This window comes from Oncorhynchus keta, chromosome 28 (assembly GCF_023373465.1).
Source record: "Oncorhynchus keta strain PuntledgeMale-10-30-2019 chromosome 28, Oket_V2, whole genome shotgun sequence".
Taxonomy (NCBI): Eukaryota; Metazoa; Chordata; class Actinopteri; order Salmoniformes; family Salmonidae; genus Oncorhynchus; species Oncorhynchus keta.
The window spans coordinates 13,053,786-13,071,720 of NC_068448.1; the positions used below are offsets into that span (position 1 = coordinate 13,053,786).

At 42.6% G+C, this 17,935-nt stretch overlaps 1 protein-coding gene across 1 annotated transcript in view; it reads left to right on the forward strand.

The window, feature by feature from the left end:
- Positions 1–1,623: 1,623 nt before the first annotated feature.
- LOC118370711 (vasopressin V2 receptor-like) overlaps positions 1,624–17,935 on the forward strand; it is a 69,835-nt gene continuing 53,523 nt past the window's right edge. The window contains exon 1 of the mRNA XM_052484887.1: positions 1,624–2,022. The gene's annotated coding sequence lies outside the window, so the exon portion shown is untranslated. The remainder of the gene's footprint in view (positions 2,023–17,935) is intronic.

A 17,935-nucleotide genomic window follows, 5' to 3' on the forward strand; every position in this document is an offset into this window, starting at 1 on the left:
ACAGGTGTGTTCGGGTAGTGCCAGGTGGGGTGTGTAGTTATCTACCTACAGTACACAGGTGTGTTCGGGTAGTGCCAGGTGGGGTGTGTAGTTATCTACCTACCTACAGTGTGTTCACAGGTGGGGTGTGTAGTTACCTACCTACAGTACACAGGTGTGTTCGGGTAGTGCCAGGTGGGGTGTGTAGTTATCTACCTACAGTACACAGGTGTGTTCGGGTAGTGCCAGGTGGGGTGTGTAGTTACCTACCTACAGTACACAGGTGTGTTCGGGTAGTGCCAGGTGGGGTGTGTAGTTATCTACCTAGGGTGTGTTCGGGTAGTGCCAGGTGGGGTGTGTAGTTACCTACCTACAGTACACAGGTGTGTTCGGGTAGTGCCAGGTGGGGTGTGTAGTTATCTACCTACAGTACACAGGTGTGTTCGGGTAGTGCCAGGTGGGGTGTGTAGTTACCTACCTACAGTACACAGGTGTGTTCGGGTAGTGCCAGGTGGGGTGTGTTGTTATCTACCTACAGTACACAGGTGTGTTCGGGTAGTGCCAGGTGGGGTGTGTAGTTACCTACCTACAGTACACAGGTGTGTTCGGGTAGTGCCAGGTGGGGTGTGTAGTTATCTACCTACAGTACATAGGTGTATTCGGGTAGTGCCAGGTGGGGTGTGTAGTTACCTACCTACAGTACACAGGTGTGTTCGGATAGTGCCAGGTGGGGTGTGTAGTTATCTACCTACAGTACACAGGTGTGTTCGGGTAGTGCCAGGTGGGGTGTGTAGTTATCTACCTACAGTACACAGGTGTGTTCGGGTAGTGCCAGGTGGGGTGTGTAGTTATCTACCTACAGTACACAGGTGTGTTCGGGTAGTGCCAGGTGGGGTGTGTAGTTGACTTAACTGAGTCAGCCTATAGTTATTCATAGATTGTGGTATTCAGGTATTCATGGTGAACAGGCAGGCCACAACAGGAAACCCCATATTGCTTACCACAGGTTGTACATGTTTAGTAACAATGTTGTGAACAAAGGGGGGATTAAGTAATGAGACAGTGTGAAAACAACAAAAACAGTATAGTATATCTAGCCTATTGCAATGGGTCTCTCTCTCTCTCTCTCTCTCTCTCTCTCTCTCTCTATCTATCTCTCAAAATTCAATTCAAAGGGCTTTATTGGCATAGGAAACACATTTCCATCGCAATTGAAATAAACAATAAAAAATTAACAGTGAACATTACAATCACAAAAGTTTAAAAGGAATAGAGACATTTCAAATGTCATATTATGGCTATGCACAGTGTAAGTCTATGTACAGCCTCTCTCATCGCAAGTGAAATAAATAATAAAAACAGTGAACATTACAATCACAAAAGTTTAAAAGGAATAGAGACATTTCAAATGTCATAGTATGGCTATGCACAGTGTAAGTCTATGTACAGCCTCTCTCTCTGATATAGTTCATTGGTATGTATAAAAACATTGGCTCCCCTCCCCTCTGGATGTTAGCTCCTCCTCCCATCCTAGAGGACAGCTAGTTTGACCCAGGAGGAGGGGAAAATGGGAGGAGGAGAGGGAGGGAGAGTGAAGGAGGGATGGTAATAGCAGACGGAGCTTAAATTCAGTCCAGTCAGTGAGTAATCTCTCAGAGGTAGCAGAGGAGAGAGAGACACAAACGGAGCCTGGCAACTAATGGATTACTCTCAGACTGTTGTGAACTACACAGCAGCCAAATGCCATTAACCACAAGGCAAATTCAGTACTGACATATTGACACACATTTAACTACAGCCTATAACACCCTACAAGCTCTGAACACATTTAGATCACATAACATTTGAGACAGACAGTTCTAACACTGGTCTCTTGATCTACATTAGCGTAAACAGACAAACTGATTCAATGATCCCTCACACAAACACAGAGACAATGGACATGCATGGACTTCACTGTTGAATCAAAGGGACAAAGATGTGAATTGTGGTGAGGATTTGGACACCTTTGTGAAACATCACTGAAGAGGATCACAAGCAAAAGTAAGTACAGTCCCTCACCTTTTAACTCACCTCAGCGTTTAGCTACCTTTCACTTTGTCTAGTAACGGAATCCTCAGATGTTACCGCAGCTGTCTGATTGTCTGAGCACGGCAGTTTACAACAACTAACATTCAGTAAGGTGTGTGTGTGTGTGTGTGTGTGTGTGTGTGTGTGTGTGTGTGTGTGTGTGTGTGTGTGTGTGTGTGTGTGTGTGTGTGTGTGTGTGTGTGTGTGTGTGTGTGTGTGTGTGTGTGTGTGTGTGTGTGTGTGTGTGTGTGTGTGTGTCATAAACAGACTTTGCATACTGACAGACATGATGAGAGACATAGCCTCGACATTCAGATGTGTCTCTCGAAGATAAACGAAGATTGACGGACCCATGCGTCAATCTAAGTAACATAATAAAGAAGCTAGAGATTATTTTTTGTTGCATGGGCTGTGTCTGAATCCGCCACATCCGCCTATGTCAGCCTTCCACATCTGTGGTGGAAGGTGGCCAATCTACAGCAGTGTTTGTCAGACCTTAAGACATCCCAAAAAATCTTCTCACAAAAACGGCTGTATTGTCCGAACGGTTGGCGTAAAAACGAACATTGTTTTCAAACAGACTTTTAGTTAAGTACAGAAAGGCCAGCACACTACATGCGCTGTATATCACATTTGATGACATTGTTTGACCTGATGATACTCTGGATTGAAACGTTGTCATTAAGGAGGTTAAAAGTGGTACAAGGTGATATTTGTATTATTTTTTACCTTTATTTAACCAGTCAAGTCAATTAAGAACAAATTCTTATTTACTATGACAGCCCAAGAACAGTGGGTTCAGGGGCAGAATGACAGATTTTTACCTTGTCAGCTCATGGATTTGATCTAGCAACCTTTCGGTTACTAGGCCAACGCTCTAACCACTAGGCAACCTGCCGCCCCAGCTATAAGGTGCTATAAGGTGGTATGAGGTGCTTTAAGGTGATATAAGGTGGTATAAGGTGGTATGGGGTGGGATAAATTGGTATGAGATGCTATACAGTGGTATAAGGATGTATAATGTGATATGAGGTGGTATAAGGTGGTATGGGGTGGTATACGGTGGTATGTCTGTTTGTATAAGGTGGGGTGGTATAAGGTGGTATGAGGTGCTATAAGGTGGTATGGGGTGGTATGGGGTGATATAAGGTGGTATAATGTTACCACAGCTGTCTGTTTGTATAAGGTGGGGTGGCATAAGGTGGTATGAGGTGCTATAAGGTGGTATGGGGTGATATATGGTGGTATATGGTGGTATAATGTTACCGCAGCTGTCTGTTTGTATAAGGTGGGGTGGTATAAGGTGGTATGAGGTGCTATAAGGTGGTACGGGGTGGTATAAGGTGGTATAATGTTACCACAGCTGTCTGTTTGTATAAGGTGGGGTGGTATAAGGTGGTATGAGGTGCTATAAGGTGGTATGGGGTGGTATAAGGTGGTATATGGTGGTATAATGTTACCACAGCTGTCTGTTTGTATAAGGTGGGGTGGTATAAGGTGGTATGTGCTATAAGGTGGTATGGGGTGGTATAAGGTGGTATATGGTGGTATGGGAGACTGCTCACCGGCATCTGCAGGAAGCCTCTAATACCCAGAAGCGCTTTGCCGACAGACGCCGCCAACCTACGCCACTCTTTCACCCCGGACAGCTTGTGTGGCTCTTTACTAGAGGCATCCGGCTCCACCTCCCCTGCAAAAAGTTCTGTCCTCCCTTCAAGAACCCATCACATCAACCCTGTCACGTACCGCCTCCAGTTACCCCATCAGTATAAAATCTCCTCGTCCTTCCATGTGTCTCTATTGAATCCGGCCACCTCCAGTCCTCTTCATCCTCCAGTCCTCTTCATCCTCCAGTCCTCTTCACCCTCCAGTCCTCTTCATCCTCCAGTCCTCTTCATCCTCCAGTCCTCTTCATCCTCCAGTCCTCTTCATCTTCCAGTCCTCTTCATCCTCCAGTCCTCTTCATCCTCCAGTCCTCTTCATCCTCCAGTCCTCTTCATCCTCCAGTCCTCTTCACCCTCCAGTCCTCTTCATCCTCCAGTCTCAACCCACAGTGTGCCCCCACCGGTGGACGTTGGAGGGGAACCTGCCTACGCCATTCAGGCCATCCTTGATTCCAAAAGCCTGAGAGACCACATCCACGATCTAGTGGACTGGGAAGGATACGGGCCTGAAGACCGGTCCTGGGTCCCTGACTAGGACATCCTCGACCCAGAGATGATTCAGGCATTCCACCGTAACCGTCTGGACCGTCCCGCTCCCCGACCTCGGGATCGATCCCCAAACTGATCAACGCAGAATGTCGGGTCAGTCCACGACCTTGTCGAACCAGCCTGTCGGACCTCGCCCCCAAGGTAGGCGGCTGCCTCTACTTCCCAGCCAGAATACTCCACACTCCGGTGGTCGACAGGAGGGGGTGTACTGTAAGGTTCTGTATTTAATTTCTTAGTCAACCTTGTGTTCTGTTCATTGTGTTCTTGAACATAGCCCTGTTCATTGATTTCACCTGTGTTAGTTACTCACCTGATCTCATCAACTCCTTATTTAGCCAAGTTCATTCTATTTGTGACTTTATGAGGTATTGTTCGTTTCGACTCTACTAAGCCTTTTCCTAGCTCGTCTGTGATAACCAGTTATAGCCTTCAGTCCTAGTTTTGTTTCACCAGCCTGTTTGCCTACCTGTGTATGACAATTGCCTGCCTGTGATAACGATTCCTGCCTTCTGCGAAGGCGAAATAAACACCTGCCACGCTCTGCGCATTACAATATCACATCCGGCTGTGACTGGGAGTCCCATAGGGCTGCGCACAATTGGCCCAGCATCGTCCGGGTTTGGCCGGGGTAGGCTGTCATTGTAAATAAGAATTTGTTCTTAATAACTAACTTGCCTAGTTAAATAAAGGTTAAATAAAAAATATAAAAACTAAGGTGGTATGAAGAGTATATAGTGTGTGGACCTTGCTGTTTTTTTCATGTACACCCCTAAGCCCAGTTTTGAGATTTTTGTAGGATTTGGTTATCACTCCAACCGTTTCTCCCTACTTCCTTCCCCCTGCTGTAGGGACACTCAGAGAAAGGGCAGGACACGCGTGAGTAGGATGACCATGCACTGACAGAAAGGTGAGAGCCAGGAGAGGCAGGGAGAAGATATAGACTCACCTTGGTGTGTGTGTGTGTGTGTGTGTGTGTGTGTGTGTGTGTGTGTGTGTGTGTGTGTGTGTGTGTGTGTGTGTGTGTGTGTGTGTGCGTGCGTGCGTGCGTGCGTGCGTGTGTGCGTGCGTGCGTGCGTGCGTGCGTGCGTGCGTGCGTGCGTGCGTGCGTGCGTGCGTGCGTGCGTGCGTGCGTGCGTGCGTGCGTGCGTGTGTGTGTGTGTGTGTGTGTGTGTGTGTGTGTGTGTGTGTGTGTGTGTTCTGCCACACTAACCAAACTCTTTTGATGTTGATTAATACATTTATGAACCCCGATAATTATCCAGATATACACTCATAAAGTATTAATAATAGACAGACGGAGACAAAATCTAAAATGGCTTTGATGGCTTTTCATATCGTTCATCTAATAAGGAAAATAATCTTGAAAATCTTCAATCATTACATTTTATATTTATGTTGATGACCAGCCTTATAAATGGATGCTTGTTATTAAGTAAGAAGGTAGTAAATTCTTTAGTAAGTAATTCTTAGTAATTCTTTATGTCAAACACCCAGATGATTCCTCTCATTTCCTTCTTGGCACACTCTACGGTATTGGTATGCATATTTTAATCAGAGGAAAAGACAGATGTTCGAATTGCTTTCTTGTTTGTGCATACTGAGCTTCCATCAGGAAAACGAATGATCGTTTAGTATCAAAGGGTGTTTCTTGTTCTGATGATTCAGTTATACTGAACAAAAATATAAACGCAGCATGCACCAATTTCAACGATTTTACTGAGTTACAGTTCATATAAGGAAATATAAGGAAATTCTTAAAACGACGTTGGTAGAGAAATGAACATTCTATTCTCTGGCAACAGCTCTGGTGGACATTCCTGCAGTCAGCATGCTTGTTGCACGCTCCTTCAAAACTTGAGAGGTTTGTGGAATTGTGTTGTGTGACACAACTGCACATTTTAGAGTGGTCTTTTATTGCCCCCAGCACAAGGTGCACCTGTGTAATGATCATGCTATTTATCTTTTTATGGCTGCAGGGGCAGTATTGAGTAGCGCCCAGAGTAAACTGCCTGCCCCTCAGTCCCAGTCCCAATATTAGTATTACTATTGGATAGAAAACACTCTGAAGTTTCTAAAACTGAATGATGTCTGTGAGTATAACAGAACTCATATGGCAGGCAAAAACCTGAGAAAAAATCCAACCAGGAAGTGGGAAATCTGAGGTTGGTCGATTTTCAACTCAGCCCCTATTGAAGTTACAGTGGGATATTGGTCATCTTGCACTTCCTAAGGTTTCCACTAGATGTCAACCGTCTTTAGAAACTTGTTTGAGGCTGTGAAGTGGGGCCGAATGAGTCAGAGGTCTGGCAGCAGTCACGCGCTGGTCACGCGCAATTCACATGAGAGGTATCTCCCGTTTTTTTGCTTTTCTGAAGACAAAGGAATTCTCCGGTTGGAATATTATTGAAGATTTATGTTAAAACATCCTAAAGATTGATTCCATACATCGTTTGACAAGTTTCTACAGTCTGTAACGGAACTTTTTGACATTTGGTCTGCAACTAGTGAACGTGCTTCATGAATTTTGATTTGTTTACCAAACGCTCTAACAAAAGTAGCTACTTGGACATAAATGATGGACATTATCAAACAAATCAAACATTTATTGTGGACCTGGGATTCCTGGGACTGCATTCTGATGAAGATCATCAAAGGTAAGTGAATATTTATCATGTTATTTCTGACTTCTGTTGACTCCAACATGGATATATGTTTTTGTTCTCTGAGCGCTGTTCTCAGATTATAGCATGGTTTGATTTTCCGTAAAGCTTTTTTGAAAGCTGATACAACGGTTGCATTAAGGAGAAGTATATCTTTAATTCCATGTATAACACTTGTATTTTCATCTACATTTATGATGAGTATTTCTGTAAATTGTTGTAGCTCTCTGCAAATTCACCAGAGTTTTTGGAACTACTGAACATAACGCGCCCAAAGTATACTGAGATGTTTTTATATAAATATGAACTTTTACCGAACAAAACATACATGTATTGTGTAACATGAAGTCCTATGAGTGTCATCTGATGAAGATCATCAAAGGTTAGTGATTACTTTCATCTCTATTTGTGCTTTTTATGACTCCTCTCTCTGGCTGGAAAAATGGCTGTGTTTTTCTATGGCTTGGCTCTGACCTAACATAATCGTTTTTGTTGTTCTTTCACTGTAATGCCTATTTGAAATTGGACACTTTGGTGGGATTAACAACAAGATTACCTTTAAAATGGTATAAGATATTTCTATGCTTGAGGAATTTTAATTATGAGATTTCTGTTGTTTTGAATTTGGCACCCTGCACTTACACTGGCTGTTGTCATATCGATCCCGTTAAAGGGATTGCAGCCCTAAGAAGTTTTAATCAGCTTCTTGATATGCCACACCTGTCAAGTGGATGGATTATTTTGGGAAAGGAGGAAGTTTCACTAACAGGGATGTAAACAAATTTGTGCACAACATTTTAAAGAAATGTGTTTTTTTGTGCGTATGAAACATTTCTGAGATCTTTTATTTCATCTCATGAAACACTTTACAACTTGCATTTATATTTTTGTTCAGTATACATTTGGAACTTGTGTGAATATGATCCCCTAGTCCAAAATCTGATAGTTTTAGAGATTTTTCCAATAGAATCCTATAGGATTTTGTGTCACCTTTATCAGAATCCTATTGTACTACTTTTATCTTATTGGAAATAAAAAGTAATCATATTGGATGTTATACGAATCATGCAGTCCTATAGGATTTTTGTCACCTTTATCAGAATCCTATTGGAATCCTATTATTGGACTACTTTTTTCTCTATTGGAAATCAAAAGTAACCGATTGGATCTATATTTTTAAAACTTTTTTTTAACTTGACAAAACATGCACATACAGGTTGAAGACGGAAGTTTACATGCACTTTTGTTGGAGTCATTAAAACTCGTTTTTCAACCACACCACAAATTTTTTGTTAACAAACTATAGTTTTGGCAAGTCGGTTAGGACATCTACTTTGTGCATGACACAAGTAATTTTTCCAACAATTGTCTACAGACAGATTATTTCACTTATAATTCCAGTGGGTCAGAAGTTTACATACACTAAGTTGACTGTACCTTTAAACAGCTTGGAAAATTCCAGAAAATTATGTCATGGCTTTAGAAGCTTCTGATAGCCTAATTGACATAATTTGAGTCAATTGGAGGTGTACCTGTGGATGTATTTCAAGGCCTACCTTCAAACTCAGTGCCTCTTTGCTTGACATTATGGGAAAATCAAAAGAAATCAGTCAAGACTTCAGAAAAACAATTGTAGACCTCCACAAGTCTGGTTCATCATTGGGAGCAATTTCCAAATGCCTGAAGGTACCACGTTCATCTGTACAAACAATAGTACGCAAGTATAAACATCATCGGACCACGCAGCCATCATACCGCTCAGGAAGGAGACGCGTTCTGTCTCCTAGAGATGAGCGTACTTTGGTGAGAAAAGTGCAAGTCAATCCCGAGAACAACAGCAAAGGACCTTGTGAAGATGCTGAAGGAAACAGGTACAAAAGTATCTATATCCACAGTAAAATGAGTCCAATATCGACATAACCTGAAAGGCCACTCAGCAAGGAAGAAGCCACTGCTCCAAGCCCACCATGAAAAAGCCAGACTACGGTTGCAACTGCACATTGGGACAAAGATCGTACTTTTTGGAGAAATGTCCTCTGGTCTGATGAAACAAAAATAGAACTGTTTGGCCATAATGACCATTGTTATGTTTGGAGGAAAAAGGGGGAGGCTTGCAAGCCGAAGAACACCATCCCAACCGTGAATCACTGGGGTGACAGCATCATGTCGTGGGAGTGCTTTGCTGCAGGAGGGACTGGTGCACTTCACAAAATAGATGGCATCATGAGGCAGGAACATTATGTGGACATAATGAAGCAACAGCTTAAGACATCAGTCAGGAAGTTAAAGCTTGGTCGCGAATGGGTCTTCCAAATGGACAATGACCCCAAGCAAACTGCCAATGTTGTGGCAAAATGGCTTAAGGACAACAAAGTAAATATATTGGAGTGGCCATCACAAAGCCCTGATCTCAATCCTATAAAGAATATGTGAGCAGAATCGAAAAAGCGTGTGCGAGCAAGGAGGCCTACAAACCTGACTCAGTTACACAAGCTCTATCAGGAGGAATGGGCCAAAATCCACATAACTTATTGTGGGAAGCTTGTGGAAGGCTACCCAAAACGCTTCACCCAAGTTAAACAATTTAAAGGCAATGCTACCAAATACTAATTGAGTATATGTAAACTTCTGACCCACTGGGAATGTGATGAAAGAAATAATAGCTGAAATAAATCTAATTTCACATTCTTAAAATAAAGTGGTGATCCTAACTGACCTAAGACCGGGAATTTATACAATGAGTAAATGTCAGGAATTGTGAAAACTGAGTTCAAATGTCTTTGGCTAAGGTGTATGTAAACTTCCGACTTCAACTGTACAAACAACAACATACAGACACACACAAACATCCACAGCATTGTACCCAGACTCACATGCTCTTAACCCCATCTCACGTGCTGCCTCAAGCTGACCTGTTCACCTTGTCCGGGACCTGCTGTTTTCGACTCTCTCTCTCTCTACCCCACCTGCTGTCTCGAACCTCTGAATGCTCGGCAATGAAAAGCCACCTGACCTGTTGCACCCTCTACAACCACCGTGATTAATATTTGACACTGCTGGTCATCTATGAACGTTTGAACATGTTCAAGGCCTTCATGGCCATGTACTCTTAGAGCCTGGTTCCTCTCTAAGTTTCCTCCTAGGTCCCTGCCTTTCTAGGGAGTTTTTCTTAGCCACCGTGCTTCTACATCTGCATTGCTTGTTGTTTGGAGTTTCAGGTTGGGTTTCTGTATAGCACTTGTGACGTGTGCTGAGGTAAAAAAGGGCTTAATGAATACATTTGATTGATTGAACCCAACTAGGGCCGGCTCCAGGCATAAGAGACATAAACGGTCGCCTAGGGCCCCACGCTATTAAGCCCCCCGCCAGTTAGAATAATAGAATAAACAAGGTGCAAATAAGAAATTTGTGCATCAACAATTTTTCTATTGTTATGTCAGTCACTGACAGTCAGCGAACAATGTTTTTTATTGGTAAATTAGTCTAGCCAGCTGTCTACAGTTAATCATGATACTCACTTAGTAATCATGGTCTAATACTGGCCGGTTACACAGGGGACGTGCCCAGGGGCCCTGAACTCCATGGGGCCCTCATTGATTTTATTAGTCACTCTCATTCAGATATCATTAACATGGCATAAGTCATTGGCAAACTGTGTAGAATTGCAGGAAATGTAGATTAAAACGTATATTTTTCTCTTCACCAACCAAATCTTGCTTAGGGCCCCCAAAAGACTAGAACCGGCCCTAAACCCAACAACCCCCTTGGCCTTGATGGCCTATTGTGTAAACACAAAGATGTGTGCAAGTCGAACGGTGCCAAGTCGAACGGTGCCAACCGAACGGTGCCAACCAAACGGTGCCAAGTCGAACGGTGCCAACCGAACGGTGCCAACCGAACAGTGCCAAGTCGAACGGTGCCAACCGAACGGTGCCAACCGAACGGTGCCAAGTCGATGGTGCCAACCGAACGGTGCCAAGTCGAACGGTGCCAAGTCGAACGGTGCCAACCGAACGGTGCCAACCTGAATTGACCATGACTCAAGGAGAGAACCCTCAATGCAAATCAATCAGCTACACAACTGTGTGTAATGCGGGTCGGTGAGTAATGGCTGTATCAGTGTGTGCAATGAGGTGTTGTCGGCTCTATTAACATTTAATAGGTTGTTTTGGCAAGGTATGCTATTGTGGGACAAAGATTTCACCTGTATTGTTGCATGTCTTTAATCGTGCTATAAAGGCTGAACTGCTGAAAGCGGAGTTATAGAGAGATTGAGTGGACAGATTGATGATGTGGGAGCTACAGGATACTTCAGGAGATCAAGAAAAGCCAGCTTCTGGATTTGACTTTCACAGTATAGGCTGCATAGACAGTGTTTTGGACATGCCGCCCTCTGCAAACCGATAATGATTAATATGGACTGAAAGTTCATTTGACTTTCAAATCGACTGGACAAGGTCACAAAAAGGCAATACAACTCCTAAGTGAGTAGTCGGGGTTCTGATAGTTTGTGGTGTGGGAGAGTTGAAGTGTAGGTGGACAGCTAGAGGGCAACACCAGTCTATAATGGTAATGTTCTGTTCCCATGTGTTCCAGAACAGAATACTGATCAGAGGTTCTAGAAGTGCACGGCACCCACAGTGTGTGTCAGCGACTGAATCATCCTGGCTCAGCTGAATAATGTGTTACTGATTGGTATGTAAGTAAAGTATTTGACAATATGGAACGAGCTGAGCAGTGTAGCATACAGCCGACTGCTCCACTTTAACACTGCTTGCTTAGTCGGTTCCCAGTACAACATGTCGTAGGACAGAAAGCTCACACACAAAAGGTTGAGCCATGCATTTTTTCCAGGGAGGCAGGCAGATAGCTCTGTTGTTGCATTTGTTGTGTGTGTGCGTGTGCGTGTGTGTGTGTGTGCGTGTGTGTGTGTTCTTAACTGACTTGCCTCGTTACAGTTTTTCTCAGTCCTTTGGTGCATTTTTCACATCATCCCTAACATGTGCAAAATAATAAGTGCATTTCTCAGAACAATTTGTACAAACTGCAAAATACAATAGATATGTTTCTAAAGCTAGTCAGTCACTAAAAATCCTTAGTACATCTCTCAAAAGTAAATATGCATGCCAATGATCATGTCAGTGTCATCAGAATGATAAGTCATTGAGTCATTGTTCATGAACAAGGTCGTCAAAATGTTTAGGCATGTTGTCAATGTAACTGTGTACTTTGACAGTATTACCTGATGTAAACTTAGGCTACAGTTTGGATGACAGTTACTGTATTGAAAATGCACAAGGCTGCACTTCTATGGCATGTATCAATTTCAACAGTACTATTTACATATTACTGTATGTGGGTTATTGATTGAAAGAGACTGGACAACCCAAGGGGCACAAAGCAAAAAAAACTAAATTACAAAGAAACACAGGAAACCACCCCTAAGGCACAACTTTGCCCGCAGCACTGTTGTGCTGTCTCTACACATCCAGACGTTCCTGTCTGTCGGCCCACATATTCTCATCCACATCACACCGGATATTTTCCCTTCCAATGCAACGTGGAAAGAATCTTTTGGAATGCCTTATCCATCCTCTGCAGGCGTCTACTGTGATGTCCTCACATGCTGCATCCATTGCAGCCAGGGTCATCTGTGTGTGTGGCTGACGATCGTACACCTTCCACCTCCATGCTGAAAAGAACTCAATTGGGTTAAGGAATGGTGAATAAGGTGGGAGGAATTCTATGAGCATCCTCGGGTGGGTCACAAACCATTGCCTTATGATGTTTGATCGATGGAAACTCACATTATCACAAATGACCACATACTTTGGCAAATCCTCTCTAAACAGACCCCTCTCATCATCAGGGATGAGAGCCCTGTAGAGAGTCTCTAAAAAGTTGAGTAGATGCTGGGTGTTGTATGGCCCTATAAGGGGGATATGGGTTAGGACACCATGCTCCGAAATAGCAGCACACATGGTGATATTTCCTCCCCGTTGGCCTGGCAAATCCACAGTAGCTCTGTGACCGATGATATTCCGACCCCGCCTTCTGCATTTGGTCAGGTTGAAGCCGGCCTCATCAACGTATACAAAGTTGTGAGAGGGTTCACTTGATTCCAACTCCATTATATGCTATATCCCAGAACACACAGTTGAATTTGTTTTGGTAAGGAAGAGTGACATAAAATGTACATATATTGCATGTTCCTTCCACAGCAATGGAAATGTGTGCAGTTTATGCTTACTGTACTATGTATCACTATAAAATGTTGCTGTAAAGTAGTTACATAGATATATGTTTTACCTGTACATACTGGTACCGTAGCTCCTTAACTCTGTCCTCATTCCTTTGGAATGGTACACGGTACAGCTGTTTCATACTCATCTGGTTTCTATGCAGCACCCTGTCGATGGTTGAGATGATAACCGTATGGATGTTTTCAAAGACATTGTTGTCTTCTATAATGGTCCTTTGTATTTCCCTGAGTCTCATGGCATTGTTTGCTCGGACCATGGTGTAAATAGCCTCGTCCTCTGGCGTCCTCTGCCACCGGTTTGAGGTAATCTTGCAGTCCTATGTGGGGAAAAATGCAGTGATGCATCGCACACTTTCACATAGACAAAAACTATACGAACACACATTTTACTGTAAAACATACAGGTGGGTGCATGTAAGGTGCAGTATGTATCTGTATAGAGTATATTTCTGTCTGCTGTGAAATACTACTGGACTACTGTAATATGAAGCATTGTAGGAAGTATACAGTACTGCTTATATACAGTAACAGTGCACTGTACATTGGTGGACATACCTGTTCTCTCTTCGAAACGTTTTAACTATTGAGGACACGGTTGATCTCACAATATTCAGCTGCACCCTTCGACCCGCCTCAGCCATTGTAAGGCCATGATTGACAACATGGTCTACAATAGTGGCCCTTATGTCATCAGATATGCGCCTATGTCCTCTTCTGCCTCTTCCTCTGTTTTGCCTTCCACCACGCATCCTTGCTCCTCTTGGCTGTTGACCCTGTTCGTTTCCTGGTCCATCCATTATTGGAAAATTGCAACTCTGTGTTGTGGTCTGTCTATATATGCTTGCCAATTGATTCTTCATGAGATGCACCTTTGAGCAATTTAGACAACTGGTTGATTGTTGGTTGAACTAACACTTTACATTCCTTCATGAGTGAGGGTCAATTTCACCTGCACGATTCATCAATGCACATTTTTGTACAAAAGGTCTAATAGAAATGTGTAAAACTATGCTTGACAGTTTATGACAAATAGTTCAACAATTTTGCATGTTATGGCTTATGCAAGGAACTAATGCCTAGATGTTTTGAGGGGTAAAACTATTCAACAGAGAACCATCTACTATATTTTGATCAACATGACATGAGCAATTGATAATGTGGAAAAAAGCTGACACTTGTACATTATCAATTGCAATTTGTTCAAAGGAATAAGAAATTGCTTTAATGATGTGCACAAGTGACTAGATGATTTGGAATTTGTACAAGTAGTATCAAGAATTGCACTTTTGATCTAAGAAATGCACCAAAGCGACTAAGAAAAACTGTAAATAAAGGCAAGAAAATAAACAATGTAAGTGTCAAAAAGAAGAAGAGAAAGATAAAAAGTTGGAAAGACAGACAGACAGACAGACAGACAGACAGGCAGGCAGGCAGGCAGGCAGGCAGGCAGGCAGACAGACAGACAGACAGGCAGGCAGACAGACAGACAGACAGACAGACAGACAGACAGACAGACAGACAGACAGACAGACAGACAGACAGACAGACAGACAGACAGACAGACAGAGAGTGAGATGGAGACAGAGATGGTCAGGCAGGGAACACAGAGAGAGAGGTTTGAACGTTCTTCCATTTGGCAGACAATATTTAAAAATATATATTTTTAGCTCTGAAGTTGAACCAACCGTTTTTATGAATGCCCGTACAGTATAACTCTGTCTAATTAGTGCTACCTGCTCGCTCTGCCAACCAAACTCAAACCCACTGCTCTTCTCTGTGTGTCTGCGTGTTTTTCCACACGTGTGTGCCTGCGTGCATGCGTATGTGAGTGTGTGAAAAGGCGACATTCACATTTCGCACATTTCACATTCACAGTCTCACAGCACATTTGGCACATGTCTCATTGAGCCTGGTCTGACAGATGGAACATGTGTGAGCGGAGACAGAGAGAGGGAGAGAAAGACAGAATATTCCTTTGGAACTTTTGTGAGTGTAATGTTTACTTCACTTTTGCTTGTTATCTATTTCACTTGCTATGGCAATGTAAACATATATTTCCCATTAAAATAAAGCCCTTTGAAATTAAATTGAATTGAACTGACAGAGAGCGAGAGAGAGAGAGATAAAGAGAGAGAGGCATAGAGAGGAAAGCAGAGAGGAGGAGATGGTGAAAGTTGTAACCGATCCCTACAATGTTTTCTCCAGCACTGTAACTACCTGTTTGGAGTCAGGGTAAATCCCTAAGGCACTAAAAACATTTCTATAAGCTTCTGTAAGATAGAGGGAGAGGGGGAGAAAAAGAGGGAGAGGAGAGGGGGACAGAGAGGCATGTATGGAGGTGTGAAGGGGGACAGGAAAACGGATGGTTCCAGAAGGAAAGCAGGAGGCAGGGATCAGGTTTATTTGTTTTAATCAGAGTAAAAGCTGCAGCCGTTATGTCAATATCAAATCATTTCTGGGTAACAATTAAGTACCTTACTGTAATAGATTTCCTTTTAAACGGCCAAAAATAGCTATTTTTGTTGTTTAAAAAAAACGATTCTCAAGCAAGAATTTTGCTAGGACTGTCTGGGAGTGGTCTGACTGGGGAGGGGAAAATGGAAAACTAGCTGTTATTGGCAGAGAGGTTTGGAACTCTCTTTGTTATTGGTCTATTAACCAATTTACCGCAAGGTGATGTAACCATGGAAAGCAGAAACTCCCGCCCATGAGAACCTGCTGATTAGAAGTTCCTGTGTAGATTTGTATTTTCAACCAGCAACTATCAAGAAATAACACCGATACATTTTTTCACACCTTTACAGTGTTAGTTAGATGTTGTACAATATGATTAAAAAAACTGAATTTGGACTTTACTGGGCCTTTAAGGTAAAGAAAGGCTCTGAGGGGAGTGTGTGGCTGGGCTACAGACCATCTCACAAAATATGACGGAACTATTTCTAGTTCCCACGAAGGTTGTAAATGGGAGTGCTTGTTTTCTGCCAGTGAGATTAGCAGATATTGGGCTTTATGACTCCCACCTCTCTAATAACTCTATACATCAAATAATCAATGTGAAAAATGACTGATGTAAAGTGGTGTGTGTGTGTGTGTGTGTGTGTGTGTGTGTGTGTGTGTGTGTGTGTGTGTGTGTGTGTGTGTGTGTGTGTGTGTGTGTGTGTGTGTGTGTGTGTGTGTGTGTGTGTGTGTGTGTGTGTGTGTGTGTGTGTGTGTGTCTGGGCGTGCGGTGCAGCTCTTCACCACATCATTCATCAGTGAAAATCATGCTTATCGTGCATTTTGTGTAACATAGAAGCAGGGTTGCACGGGAAAATGATTTTTTATTTATTTTATTATCTGAGAACAATATGACCCAAATAGCCTCCTCTTCCTTATATAACGTCTTATATAGATCTATTTTTACAAATGTGCCTTGTATAATACAATATAAAATAACATGATCAACAGTGTCAAAAGCTTTAGACAGGTCCATTGTAGTGTCTGAAACATTGACAAGATCATTAATAACTCCAGTGGTTGCTGTACTAGTGCTCTGCCCAGGCCTAAACCCTGACCGGTTTACATTCAGAATACATTTCTCAGATTAAAAAGGTATACATTTACCAAGGCTGCACCCTCGACAACCATTTACCACTGTGATTACTATTATTTGACCCTGCTGGTCATTTATGAACATTTGAACATCTTGGCCATGTTATAATTTGTTATAATCTCCACCCGGCACAGCCAGAAGAGGATTGGCCACCCCTCATAGCCTGGTTCCTCTATAGGTTTTTTCCTAGGTTCCTGCCTTTCTTGGGAGTGTTTCCTAGCCACCGTGCTTCTACACCTGCATTGCTTGCTGTTTGGGGTTTTCGGCTGGGTTTCTGTACGTTGAGATATCAGCTGATGTAAGAAGGGCTTTTATAAATAAATAGATTTGATTTGTTTCAAGAAGGCAGCCTTGAAATGGGGCGATAATTATGAAGATTCCTACTATGCCCACTCTTATGGTGCGGCAGCACAAGAGATGATTTCCATACTTCTGGAATATTTCCTGAGAACAATGTTGAATTAAAAATGTGGGTTATTGAGCCAACAATGATGGGAGCTGCACACTGAAGCAGACCAAATCAAATCAAATTAAATCAAATGTTATTGGTCACATACACATGGTTAGCAGATGTTATTGGTCACATACACATGGTTAGCAGATGTTATTGGTCACATACACATGGTTAGCAGATGTTATTGGTCACATACACATGGTTAGCAGATGTTATTGGTCACATACACATGGTTAGCAGATGTTATTGGTCACATACACATGGTTAGCAGATGTTATTGGTCACATACACATGGTTAGCAGATGTTATTGGTCACATACACATGGTTAGCAGATGTTATTGCGAGTGTAAGGAAATGCTTATAATTCTAGATCTGAAAGTGCAGCAGTATCTAACAGGTCATATCTAACAATTCCACAACAAAACATAATACACACAGTCGAGTAAAGGAATGGGATGAGAATATATAAGCATAAAATATATGGATGAGCAGTGACAGAGTGGCTAAGATGCAATAGATAGTGAAGAACAGATAGTGAAGGATACAGTATACAGTATATACAGTGAGGGAAAAAAGTATTTGATCTTCTGCTGATTTTGTACATTTGCCCACTGACAAAGAAATGATCAGTCTATCATTTTAATGGTAAGTTTATTTCAACAGTGAGAGACAGAATAACGACCAAAAAATCCAGAAAAACACAT